General features: G+C 36.6%; 1 non-coding gene across 1 annotated transcript; it reads right to left on the reverse strand.

Annotated features, from left to right (window-relative positions):
- Positions 1-12,296: 12,296 nt before the first annotated feature.
- On the reverse strand, positions 12,297-12,439 carry LOC115064589. The gene has a single exon (XR_003844427.1). It is a non-coding gene; the product is annotated as a small nucleolar RNA SNORA48 (small nucleolar RNA).
- Positions 12,440-13,632: the final 1,193 nt, after the last annotated feature.

Consider the following 13,632-nt stretch of genomic DNA (forward strand, 5'->3'; position numbering starts at 1 on the left):
GGAGGAGGCTAAGAAGACAATCTCAAAGCCCTCCCCCACAGTGACACACTTCCTCCAACAAGGCCTCACCTACTCCAACATGGCTATACCTCCTAATAATGCCACTTCCTGTGCCAAGCATGTGCAAACCACCACAGGTAACAAAAAAAAAAAAAAAAAAAAAAAAAAAAAAAAAAAAAAAAAAAAAAAAACTAGAATGGAAAATAACCTCCTCACTAAGCAGAAGATGATTCAGTGAAACATCACAATAACGGGAAGGGCCCATCTTTTTGGATGCTGTTGGCTGAGGAGGATCTCAAGGCTTCACAAATCAGAAAGACTATTGACACCATTGTTTGTTACATACTTGACATATAAGTTAAGTTGTTGTTACCATAGGCTTTGGCTGTAGTACATGAAGAAAACATGTTGGGACTGAGCTGGAAGCTACTTGCATACAGACTGTCTTTCATAATGCCAGAAAAGGTTATCTACATAGGTATCTGGAAAACAATTTCTATCAGTGCTTATTTATACTGGGCTATGGTCCTGATATCCAACCATAACACCACACTAGTCAACAAGTTCCACTATAATAGTATTGACAGAACTTTTTAGGTGTATAAAGCATTTCCACAGGAGAAAATTCGTATCTATTAAGGCAAAGCTGAGCAGGGGCCCAAGGCTATGAAGCTAATAGACTGTAGGTAAGCCAATGATGGAGATTTGTTAAATAGTTGTGTTGTGCACTAGTCAGACTGCTTCCTAAATATCTGTGTTAAAAACCATAGAATATTACTGCATATAGATAATGGTTACTATCAATCCGGAATTGGCATTGGAAGGAAATTTTGCATGATAAAATTTTTATCTTAATGGATTTCTGAGCTATATTAACAAATACCTTTCTCTGTAATAGAGGAGAATATTTTAATATGTATTTATGTATGTATCACACATGAGTACATTAGTTGTTTTCACTCCTCTGCCATTTTATTTTTATACACATTGGTATTAGCATATCCTCAACTTAACTTCAAGCTGTCTTCTAGCATAATAATTTTGTACACAAAGATATACATTCATGCTCTATTACTGATAAATATATTTGCTTCTTAATGTTGGGGATGGTGCCAGTGTTTATACTAAGAAAAGGTGTAAGTCAAATGTTAATGATTTTAAAACATCTACATTTCTTTCATTTCATTAATCTGTTTACGTTTCCTTCTGCAATATGGTTGAAGGATTGTCTAAATTTTATGACACAGTCAATTAAATTCCTCTGTGATTTACATAGTTTTTTTCAGTAATTGCAATAATTTTCCTCTTTATGTGATGTTTTTCGACAGTTAAATGTGACTCTGCCTTTCATAGTTTTCACTTTTTAATAGACATCAACGCTTAATCAGTAGATTCATGTTTAATAAAAAAAATCATTGAAAACTGACAATTTATGTGTACAACCATGTCCAATATAAGAAATCACACAAAGCTACTTTTTTCTTTATCAAATGCAAAGAATGTGTTATAACTATTATTAAAATGTATAGTATAATACATCTAGGTGAAGTTATTTGTTTATAGTACTGATGTTTTGTTCCCTTGGAAACATACTCCAAAACTGTTTTTAAAAGTTATACATTAGTCACAGATTGGCCCATTTGAACTGCCATTGATTCACACACTAGCACTGGCTTATACACTGTTGTTCTTCAAATACCAGAGTTATTGTACTTGTGCCTGGTAATCATGTGTTCTGTAAGCTCAAGCTCAATTGGATGTGCCTTTCCAGGAAGAAGAGTTTATCACTAGTATGGATAGATAATGTCATACAGTTGCTATTATTATTTCCACGGTGAGCAAAGATCTTGCTAAAATTTGAGATGGAGAAAGGACACTCTACTATTAGTCAAACCCACTTGGCCTAGCCAAACATTTAGTATTTGACTAACTTATGATGGTCAGCATTAACCATCACTAAGTCCCTTGGCACACTTTGGAGGAAAAGCATAGGTATATGACCACACACACACACAAAATTTAAAACGCTATCCTCTTCAGTTTCTTATGCCTGATTTGGAGCTCAGAATAAATATTCCTCAAGACAGAAAAAAGTCATTAATTTCTGGTGAGTATATTTCTTTATATTTTTAGAAAACAGCCATGACAATGAATACACACAAGCTATAAGATCTTTGATACAGATTTACCTTGATGAGCTGATCAATAAAGGAAATAATGGATCTCCAGTCACAATTTGAATTTCATGTATACTTGGAATGGCTTGAAAATTTAAATTGATCCCACAGTTTCTAGGGACATCCTGACTCAGTAGGTATTTTACTTGAATGATTGATGTTTTCCAAATTGTCTCAGATACGCAGAGAAATCTTTCAAAAATTCATGGCAAAGTGATACCACTTCTCTCAATGAAAGTCTTAGAAGAAAAGATAATAAGTGAATATTATAAAAAGACACTATATCCATGTATAAAATGTGATAATGAAAATCATTATTCTATATAATTTTTACAGGAGATCTTGGTTTTTTATCTTTTGGAAAGGAATGTTTCAGTTAAAAGGAAAAAATTAAATAAGAATTTATTTAGCACAGTATAAACTTCAAAGAAAGATTTGACTGGTATTGTCCATAAAAGTTGTATACTGTTCTGTAGATATGAAAGAATTTATAATGCATATTTATGATATAGATATAGTATTATAGGTTACAGTATCTTTTTCATATTCCTCCAAATTATGTAAAACTAAAATACCCTTTAATGATATTTCTTTCTATTATACCTTAGGAAAGTAAAAAAATAGAATAAAATAAAACAAAGGAGAAAAGGTTCTTATAACCCCGTATAAGTGACATTTTAATAAAGTCAGGGTCCAGACATTGTACTTTTTTACATTCCTGAAAGAAGGGAAAGTGCCTCTGGTGCTTTAGTTTCTGATAGAGCCCTGGAATCGTACCACAGGCTCAAACTGCTTACCCACAAAGGGCAAGTTGGCCATCAGCAGACACATTTACTAGGTTTCTAACTCCTTTCTAGCAAGTATCAGCACGCTATACATGAAGAAAAAAATGAGGAAATCATGGTAAAAAATGCCTGACCTTGGTGTTGTGTTCAGCTCTAGTTTTATGTTCCTGGTGACCTAAAGTGACTTGTATCTTTCTCCTATGGGCAGAGGTTCAGAGGGCAGCAGCAGAACACTGCAGACACAGAAGAGCCCAAGGTCTACTTCAAAGCATTTCAGTATCTCTTCTTTATCAGCTTCCCCAGCCTTCTACTTTTGGAATATTAAAGTGCAGCAATACATTAACATAAGTTACTAAGCAAGTACTGATTTCACATTTGTGTAATTCTGATAATCCCACCTGACCTCTGAATGTTCTTTTTTAATGTTATGAAACTAAGTGACACATAAATTTTCTTGGGCATTGTGGTGTGTTCAGAATAAGGTCACTACTGCAGGAAACAAACGACTACAACGTCGAAGCTGAGGAACACGGTTTTGTCCCACACATAGCTTCAGGTTCAGGTTGATGCATGTTCACTACACATTTAAGCCAATTTTACATTGACCTGCTTAGTAAATTCTTTAGTTCTCCCAGATAATAAAAACAAACACATATCAAGACTGAGAAATGCAATATCTTTATATATTTGGTAGTAAATATTAGAAAGTTATATGTATTTACTTAAAAAGTTTCTATTAATGTTAATATGTAGAAAAAAGAATTAATTTTTAAAACTCTCATATTTTCTGGCATATTGAATTAATACCCTAAAAATAGAGGCAATATAGGAACTACACAAAAATCAATGTAAATGAATAGTCCTTGAAACTGACCCTTACATTTTGTAACATATAAATTCTGGGAAACACTGAAATCTAAATCCAGCCTTCTGCAAAACAATCTTAAAAATTATAAAAAAATTATTCAAAAATCTACTAAAATATTTGACTGATAGAATTAAATAGTACAATAAATACGGAAAACAACAAACTCTAGTAATTTCTAGTAGCGTTAGGAACTGAGATTTCTCAAAGGCCAATAGAGAAGAGTCAGTAATTAACAGTAAATGATTTACATTATCAAGGGATATCTTAATTAAAAAAATTAAAAAATACAAGCAGTGAATCACTTTCTGCATAATTTTTATTTTTAATATTTAACATAGTATGTACTTTTGTCTTATCTTATTTCCAAAATTTTATAAGTTTCTTCTGATACTGATTATTATGTAAATATATCTGATTCTTTTTATTTGTGGATTTGTTTATTGTTAATAATTTCTTTACTACTTCTAGATGAAAAGAATGTTGAAACTTCAGCAACAATAGAAGTTGATATATTGTATACATCTAAGCAAATATATCATTTACCATAAATTAAAATTAATAAATAACTGATTTCAACTTTTGTTGATTTTGAGAGAAGTTTCTAAGCTGATGAAGTAACAGAACTATTAAATTCTTACAATAACTTCACTTCACCAATCAGCAAAATCATTTACCCTGTTAGCTTTTATATATTCAAATTTTGAGATCCTCTAATTTCCAAATACTTATTCCTGCAATTTCTCCATAGTACTGAACTTGAATGACTTCAGTAGACGCTGCCTGTGGGCTCCATGTGCCCCATTTCTTTATTACTTCTATTCATACTTTCTTTAGTTTCTTTATGACTCTTTAATATGTCATGGCACCAAAAACCTTAGAGTGTAATTTGGGAGAAAAAAAAAAATCTCAAATGATTTCATGTTCTTTTTCTTCACAGAAACAGCACAACTATAGAAGCAGGCATGGGTTTTAATGCATGAAAATTGGCTTTCCTATGGGATTCCCTCTGAGAAGAGCTTAGTACTTAAGAGCATAAAAACACTTAACCAAGTTTCTGGTCTTAAATTACTATCTTACAAACTTTTCATGGCTTTACATAATCAAGGCTTTGAGCTTTTCAGTGTCAAGAGGCAAGAGGAAAGGAACTATTCTCAAATAATGTTCATACATGTACATCTAGATATACATAGTTACTATGTAATCGCATAAAGTAAAATAATTGCCCACATTAGACTATTGTTAAATAAAGTAGATTGATTTGGAGATATTTCAGGATTCTTATTTTAAAAATTCTGTAATTGAGTACATGTTAATCAAAATTTTGAGACCTAATTAGGCTTTCTTTATAAGAGCACTTTTAGTACAATTATATTACTACTATATTAGAAAGACATCCATATTATAGCAGTGGATGATGACTAAAATAAATGCCAATATTAATCCCATTTTGAGAGATGCTTAGGAATTTCTGAAGACAGTAAAAGCTGAGAAGCCGAGGTCATTTTAGCTTCCAATGCAGCTTCAGAAAGTATGAGTAATCACAAGCAAGATATCCACTGTAGCCCACTAACGGTCTAATTAATTCAATTACATTGGTCAAATTCATGATTTCTAGTGTTCAGTAAAATTTTTTATTCATTAGTATAAAAGCCAGAGAACAGGGCATTCAAGGAAACCCTTCTGTGGACACAGCAGGACAGCTGTGCATACAAACTCACCAGAGTTGTAGCCCAATGAACAAAAGCTGTGCCCTCCCAAAAGAGGAAATCCCAGACCTAGTGTCTTAGGGTTTTACTGCTGTGAACAGGTACCATGACCAAGGAAACTCTTATAAGGACATTTAATTGGGGCTGGCTCACAAGTTCAGAGGGTCAGTCCATTGCCATCAGGATGAAAGCATGTAAGCAGGCATTGTGCAGGAGGAGCTGAAAGTTCTAAATCTTCATTTGAGGACTGCTAGCAGAATGCTACCTTCCAGAATGATAGGGCTAGGGTATTAAAACCCGCACCCACAGGAACACACCTATTCCAACAAGGTCACATATCCTAGTAGTGCCACTCCCTGGCCCATACATACACAAACCATCACACCTATAGAGAAAGTCTTGAGAGGTTTTAGCTGCTTAGGTGTCAGTTTTCTGTGAGTGTAGCATATGAAAAATCAGTTATGCTCCAAAGAAATAACAATTCTTTTCAGCACAAGTTGACCTAAATGAGGAAGAAGAGAATAGGGTGAGGAGAGAAGGGTTGGATCTGGGAAGAGTAAGTCAAGTGAGCATGAATATGATCTAAAGACACTCTATGAGATTTTCAGAATATACGAAAAATGATGATTTCACAAAGTAATGTTAATTCATCTACCTAATACTGGATTTTAAAAAGACATGTTTGGCCAGGCAATGGTGGTACATACCTTTAATCCCAGCAGAGACAGATGGATTTCAGAGTTCGAGGCCAACCTGGGCTACAGAGTGAGTTCCAGGACAGCCAGGGCTACACAGAGAAACCCTGTCTCAGAAAACCAAAAAAAAAAAAAAAAAAAAAAAAAGTTTGTATCAATTTTGACTATGTAGTATGTATGACATTGATCTAGATATCGTTATCTATCTATTATATGTCTGTCTATCTCTCTCTCTCTCTCTCTCTCTCTCTCTCTCTCTCTCTCTCTCTACCTATCTATCTATTATCTCTACTTGGTATGAAGGAAAATCATGATTGCAGAGTATACACGATTAAGTTGCAGGCATTTTTTTTCAGTTAAATTTATAAAATCAGTTTCTCTTTACATTATCATATATAACATTTTAAAGAAAAGGTAAAAATGACTGATTTGTGCAATCTACATGAAGCCATATATTTTTTTCATTACAGTCACATTGAATATCTCATAAAATATCAATATGTCCATTTTAATCCAAAGGAGTATGCAAAAATAGTCAATTAAAGTGAACATCACTAATACATAGATATATTCAAAGAAATGATTAAATATTAACAAAAAGAAACTGCTCAGTTACATTGACTAATACATTCTGTAAATAATAATGTATAAAGATTTTGTATATATACTCTAGTGATTTATATAAAAATGGCACCTGTGAGCGTATAAACTTGAATAATTGCCACCAAGGAGTGGATGTCTTTGAAAGAGTCAGAAGAATTAGGAGGTGTGATCATTTGGAAAAAGTACATCACTGGGGGTAGAGTGGGCTATGGTGGTGTTGGGGAGGAAAGCTGCGGGTGAAAGGGGGAAGAGTTTTGATGTTTTGATAGCTTATACCAGACCCAGGGTCCAGGTATCTGTCTGTCAGTCTGTATTTCTGTCTTTGTTTCTCTCTCTTCTTCTCTGTCTCTCTCATCTCTGTTCCTCCCTTTCCTCCTCTCTCATTCTCTCTCTTCCCTGAGCCTTTCTCTATTTCTCTCCCTCTCAGCCTATGCTTCAGGATGTAGCAATGAGCTACTATCCCAGCATGATGCATGTCACCATGCTGATGTCCTTATGAAAGCAGACTAAACCTCTGAAACTGTAAACAATTATTATTTTTATTTTTATTTTTTGGTTTTTCGAGACAGGGTTTCTCTGTGTAGCCCTGGCTGTCCTGGAACTCCCTCTGTAGACCAGGCTGGCCTCGAACTCAGAAATTCGCCTGCCTCTGCCTCCCGAGTGCTGGGATTAAAGGCGTGTGCCACCACATCTGGCTCTATTTTTATTTCTAGACTACTGTGAAAAGTGTTGAAATGAACAGGAGACTGCATTATTACTTCTTCAATTCACTGATTTGATTTACTTTGCAACATCCATTGTAAAAAGATATTTTAGTTTTTTAAGCATGTTTGGCTACTTTGTCATATCAGAAGAGTTAGAACATGTTCTAATTAATTCTGGTTCATGACTGAAATAAACATGACAAGTATAATTTTCCTAGCACTGCCTATCTACAGTTAATTGGAATCTTCTAGGCTGAACCTGTTGTGTTATGGCAAATCTATAGGAGTTAGTAGTGAGCTATAGAAAATGGAGTTCTGTGAATCCCAGTGAGCTAAGTATATTCCAGGATCTGCTGACCAGGTAAAAAGAATCCAGGTTCTAGTGATGTGTCCACATCAGAGAAGAAAACCTAAGAAGCAGAAAGACAAGTGGTATAACTGGAACAACAAAAGATTCTCCTGAAAGAAACATAAAAGGATTCTAAAGGATTAAAGTAGTAATTCTGTTTTGTAAGACTGGATTTATTTTTTAATAGGATGAGAACCAAAAAAAATTTATGATTCTTATCTCCAAAAGTATAAAAAGAGTAATTCCTCCTAAAAAAAAAAATACAGTTAGCTTTCTCAAAGAAGGCCACTCTGGGTCACAAATTAGTGAGGTGGGTTGTGGATCCAACCCATTCACTGATGGCTTTGTCTATCTACTGGAGGTGGTCTCTTCCAGTTCCATCTCCGCACTATTGGGCATTTCAGCTAATATCCCATTGAGTCCCAAGAGCTTTCCCCATTCCAGTTCTCCAGAACTGAGGTCCCCCAGCCCTGTCCTGTAACCTCAGCAGCTGCACATTTCTATTCATCTTCCTGTTCCTCTAGGCTTCTCTCTTGTCTTCTCCCATCCTCCATATCTGACCCTGCCTTCTTTTTCCCCTCCAAGTCCCCTCTCCCACACAATTTCCTCCCTCTGTCTTCCATGATTATTTTGTCCCCCCTTCTAAATGGAATTGAAGCCTCCTCACTTGAGCCTTTCTTCTTGTTTAAGTTCTTATTGTCTGTAGGTTGTATCATAAGTGTGTTGTATTTCTTGGCTAATAGGTGATGGCAATCCCATAGGAAAGTCAACATTGTCAATTATCCAGGAAACCTTGGAGCTCCTGGAAAGTAAGCCACTAACCAAAGAGCATACAGGGGCTTGCCAGATATCCCCATCCCTGACTGCCTTGTCTGGCCTTAGTGGGAAAGGATGTGCCTAACCCTGTAGAGACTTGATGCCCCAGAGAAAGGGGGGGGAGGGGTGGAGAGGAAGCACTCTCTCAGAGGGAGGATGGGGTAAAGAACTCTGGGCAGGGGACTGGGAGGGGGGCAACATTTGGGATGTAAATAAAAAGTAATAATAAAAATAAAAAAGAAAGTCGTTTCTACTCAGCCAAATACCCAAATCTTAAATGTTGATTGGAAGGGAGGCAATAAAACAGAAAGGTTAGAAGTATAAATTATTAAATTCTATGATGTGTAAAATTATGTTCAAATGTACAATTAAGAAGAAGAACAAATAAGGCTACATATACATATATTGTTGCATGCCATATGTATTATCATATCCATGTTTATATGTCAGTGAACACATAGAGTTATATACAAATTCATACATACATAAAAGTATGAATATATAAATGAACCAGAAATAATATCACACATTTTATTCACATATTCATTAGAATATTTTCATAAAAACATTTTCATATTCAACATTTATATGCCCACAGGGAACATAAAATATATACATGATAGCCACACAAACATATACACATATATATCAGCATAATCTAAATATATACAAGTAGTTGTATATGAGACACACATACGTACACACATTAAAATACATGTTTAAATCAGGATGAGAAGATGGCCATTTACAAAGAAAGTTTTGTAACAAAAATCATCAGAATAAAGAACTAGACAGAGTAGAAATGTAGCTCAGAAGTAGAAAAAAGTTTACAATGCACAAGAACATGAATTTAATCCACACCCAAACAGATATTTTTAAAGATACAGTTAAACATCTGTAAGTTCCATAACATAAAACCAAATTTGTAGGATTAAATGTAATAATCTCTGATAAGACTATTTCTATTTAAACCCTTTAAAACTGAAAATGGAACAATAAAGACAATATTAGAATTTTTGTTTTTAAAAATAACAGTTTTTGAAACATCCACAGTTTTCTCACTAACATTTTAGCAATAGTGAGACCTTTATATACATGTGAAAATAGTGTAATCTCCTTAGCATCCTGTAATTTTTTTCCTTTAATACTGTCATATAGAGTTCTGTGAGCATACTCAAGAGCATTCCCTTTTATAAGAATGTGATTACTTTCTTAAAAAGTGGATCCAGAATTTATACCCACACATGGTGTTTCCTGTAACACATTATTTTTTTTTCTAACTATCCACTCATGGCCACAGCTCTTCTCAGTTTCTTATTTCCAACATGCAGGTAGACATGATAAAACATGGACTCTGTGTTTATAGGAGCTGCAAGGGCAAAGGAAAAATTGAGTTAGGCTGTTCAGCATATTTAGGACTCATTCAAACATTTGAACTCTATTAATTTGAATAGTGTGTTTTCCTGAATTTAATGAGCCTATAAGAAAGCAAATATGTTGCTAATAGTATACTGGGACATTAAGAAATTTCAATTTCCTTATGGTATGTTAGCATAATTCTAAACACCTTTCTTTGGCAACTGTGTTCTAAAGTGTCAGTGTGCCTGAGGCCTACTTCTTATTAAGCAAACTCAAAAGAAATATTCCCGCTGTGTCCTAATCCATTTGGGGACATATTTGCATTTCCATGCCTCTTGGAAATAGTCTTCAAGTTCACCCTCCTCAGCAAACAAGTGATACTTGCTGCCATTCATTCACCTAGGTTCACATTCATAATACTGCATTCGTTCACCTATGTTCACATTCTGTTATATATCTACTGATTCCACATATTCTGCAGAATGTTTCTCTGCCCAGTTTCTTAATAACCCCCTTATCTTCTGCCATATTCCACAATGATTTGCCGAATAATTGAATATAGCAAGCTTTACTGATGGTTGCTTCTGGAGGAATGAATTTCCTAGGGAGGACATCGCTTACCTGTACCTGGAGGTAACTGACTGGCTGGCATCTTTCCATTTTTTCTTTCTTCAGTATTTTGTTCTTCTTTCCTTCCTTCCTTCCTTCCTTCCTTCCTTCCTTTTTTCCTCTACTGGCTGGTTTTGTGTGTCATCTTGATACAAGCTGGAGTTATCACAGAGAAAGTAGCCTCCCTTGAGGAAATGCTTCCATGAGATCCAGCTGTAAGGCATTTTCCCAATTTGTGATCAAAGGTGTGATGGCCCATTGTGAGTGGAGCCATCCCTGGGCTGGTAGTCTTGGGTTCTATAAGAAGGCAAGCTGAGCTCTGTATGTTCCCTCTCCCTACTGTCCAGCATTTTATCTAAGGCCCCTCCCTTTGAGTCCTGAGACTCTCTCACCGCCCAGGTCTCTGGTGCATTCTGGAGGGTCCTCCCAACCTTCTGAGGTTGTATCTGGACCACAAGGGCAAGTTCCCAGCATGGTTCCAGCTAGGCCACCCAATGCTGCCATTGGCTAGAGGCAGGGTCATCTCTCCTGATCTCATGCTCTCTAGGCTGGCTTATCACCAACCTAACATCCAAAGCCAGCTACATTGTGATGCCCAGCCAAGGTTCTGGTCCTCTCTCCCCAGTTCTATGGCCAGGAACACAGCTAGCCGGTTCTCTCATGATCACAGAATGGGTCAGCTCTCCCTGGTACTGGAGATTGGAACTCAGGTCTGGAGAAAGAGGGCATTACCCTCACACCCAGGCCTCCTCAGGGCAGATCTCAAACTCTTGCCCTGAGGGATGGCTCACTTGCACCCACCTCCAATTGTGCCTCAAGGATCATTTCTATTGTGCTGACCAGGTGAGATGCAAGGTCCACTCTCAGGCGCTGAAGCTGGAGAGTGGCAGTGCTAGCTCCCCAGAGCTCATGACCCTGTGAGCGGCATTGCTACTGCCAGAGGTAGGTGGAGGGTGGATCTCATTACTCCATAGCAGAGTTGTGGCAGGGTCAGTTTCTCCCGAATTCATACCCAGGGATTGGCTAGTTGCTAGAACCAGCACCCCTGTGCTTCCTAAGCAAGGTGCAGGGCCAGCTCTCCTGAGTGCTGTCGATGGTGAGAGATGGGGCCAGCTCTCTGGATTGTTGCATCCAGTGAGCAGGACCAGTTATGAACAGCTCCTGGACATCTATGAGGTCCCCTGTAGCTGCCCCAACCAGGGAATTTCCTGCGTTCTCTAGTGGTAATATGAACCATGGGCATTGGCACAGTCCCTGGCCACTGAGCAGTTATAGACTCAGACGTGCTTCTCAGTGTCAGCTTCGTCTGGGACCTCATCATGACCTCATGTGACATGACTGGTCCCTCATTACACACTGCTCCTCTTCTGCCTTGACTATCCATTTCCATCTCTCCTCATAATGCTCAAGCTGCTCCACGACAATGCTGTTTCTCTCACATCTGCTCACCATACTGTGGTGGGTGGCTCCTGCTGCAGGCTGGCCGCATGGGCTGTGTACCACATGGCTGGTGGCAAATGGGTGTCTATGCCCTGCCTTCCCATTCACTGGAGGGCAAGTCTGTGGGTGGCATGGCAGTCTGCAGGAGTGCTGCAGTGCCTGTTTGATTTTATTTGCTTTGATTTGTATGAGTCCAAGACACAAGATAGCTTTGGCCATCAAGCCAGACATCAAGGTGGAATGTAAAAGCAGAGCTCTCTGCCCTGCTCCTGACTGACATAAGGAAACCACCATCAACCAAGTGTCTCTTTGCCCATTGTCAGGGGATATTTTCATACTTTAATGAGGTAACTTCTGTGGTTGCCATTTTACAGAACCTCAATACTCAACTGTAAGTCTCAGGGCTAAGGTCTATAAAAGTCTGACTGGTGAATATAGCACATATTAATTTCTTCATCACGCACAAGTACAAAGAAAACTTAATCTTTGTATATTTTTAATCTGTTATTGGTTGAAACATGTAATAGTTTATTACTATAGAATAAAATATATAGGTATATCCATGTGTATATAGTATAAGATATATTTATGTAATTATATCATATACATCAGAGAGATTAAATAATATTTTCTCTACAGACAGTAAATAAAATAATTTGGTCTCTCTCAGACCTACAAATTTCAAGGTAAGAGGTATCTTCTTTAGGCCAAGATAAATTGTGAAGTCATTGGAATTTAATGTCCTTACAATACGTATTTTCATATTTCAAATTATTTTATTGCATTTTAATGTATACATTTGTATTAACACAGATTTTAAGGTGCTTCAAGAGGCATAGTTCAATAATTACATGTCGGGTGAGGTGTCATGTGACACCCAAATAATCCACTGGTTAATTTCACTTCCCCTAAGGTAGATTTCACTCAGAGGTCAGCAGCCATTTTAGTACAACTTTACCAAGACAAGGACGTGGGTGGAAGCAGAATAAGCCAATTTTCAGGAAGCATTAACTGCTGACACACAAGCTCAAACTCTCTTGATACTACCTTGACTGTTGTGAGGGGCCTTTCTCGAAAAGTTAATTGATATGTTTAAGTGGAGTTGATTCTGCTGCTTGAAATCGTACGTTCTACAGGAGTAAGGAAGTCATGGGTGATCATGGACTCCACATGGTAACTGGAGACTGAGGAGAAGTGCTCTCAATACTTCAATGAAGAAGACACATGGGAAGATTTGAAGTACATCAATAAATATCATCCCTTCAAAATAATTTGGTAACACTCTAGGAGACTCCATGACTCTGTAATTACTAGACCATAACATTTTAATTAAGGTTCTAATTTGAAAATATGGTTGGCTATTCGCAAGGGGCTCTATTTTTGCTTATTATAATTTACATTAATTAACCTAAAGTAACATTTAAGATTCCTCCAGCAAATAAACCTAATTATTTGGAAGGAAAGAATGCTAACAATGGGATCACAGATTAACATAAAATTATTACAAATCCACTAGTGTGG

The sequence above is a fragment of the Mus pahari genome, chromosome 8 (genome assembly GCF_900095145.1).
Source record: "Mus pahari chromosome 8, PAHARI_EIJ_v1.1, whole genome shotgun sequence".
Lineage (NCBI taxonomy): Eukaryota > Metazoa > Chordata > Mammalia > Rodentia > Muridae > Mus > Mus pahari.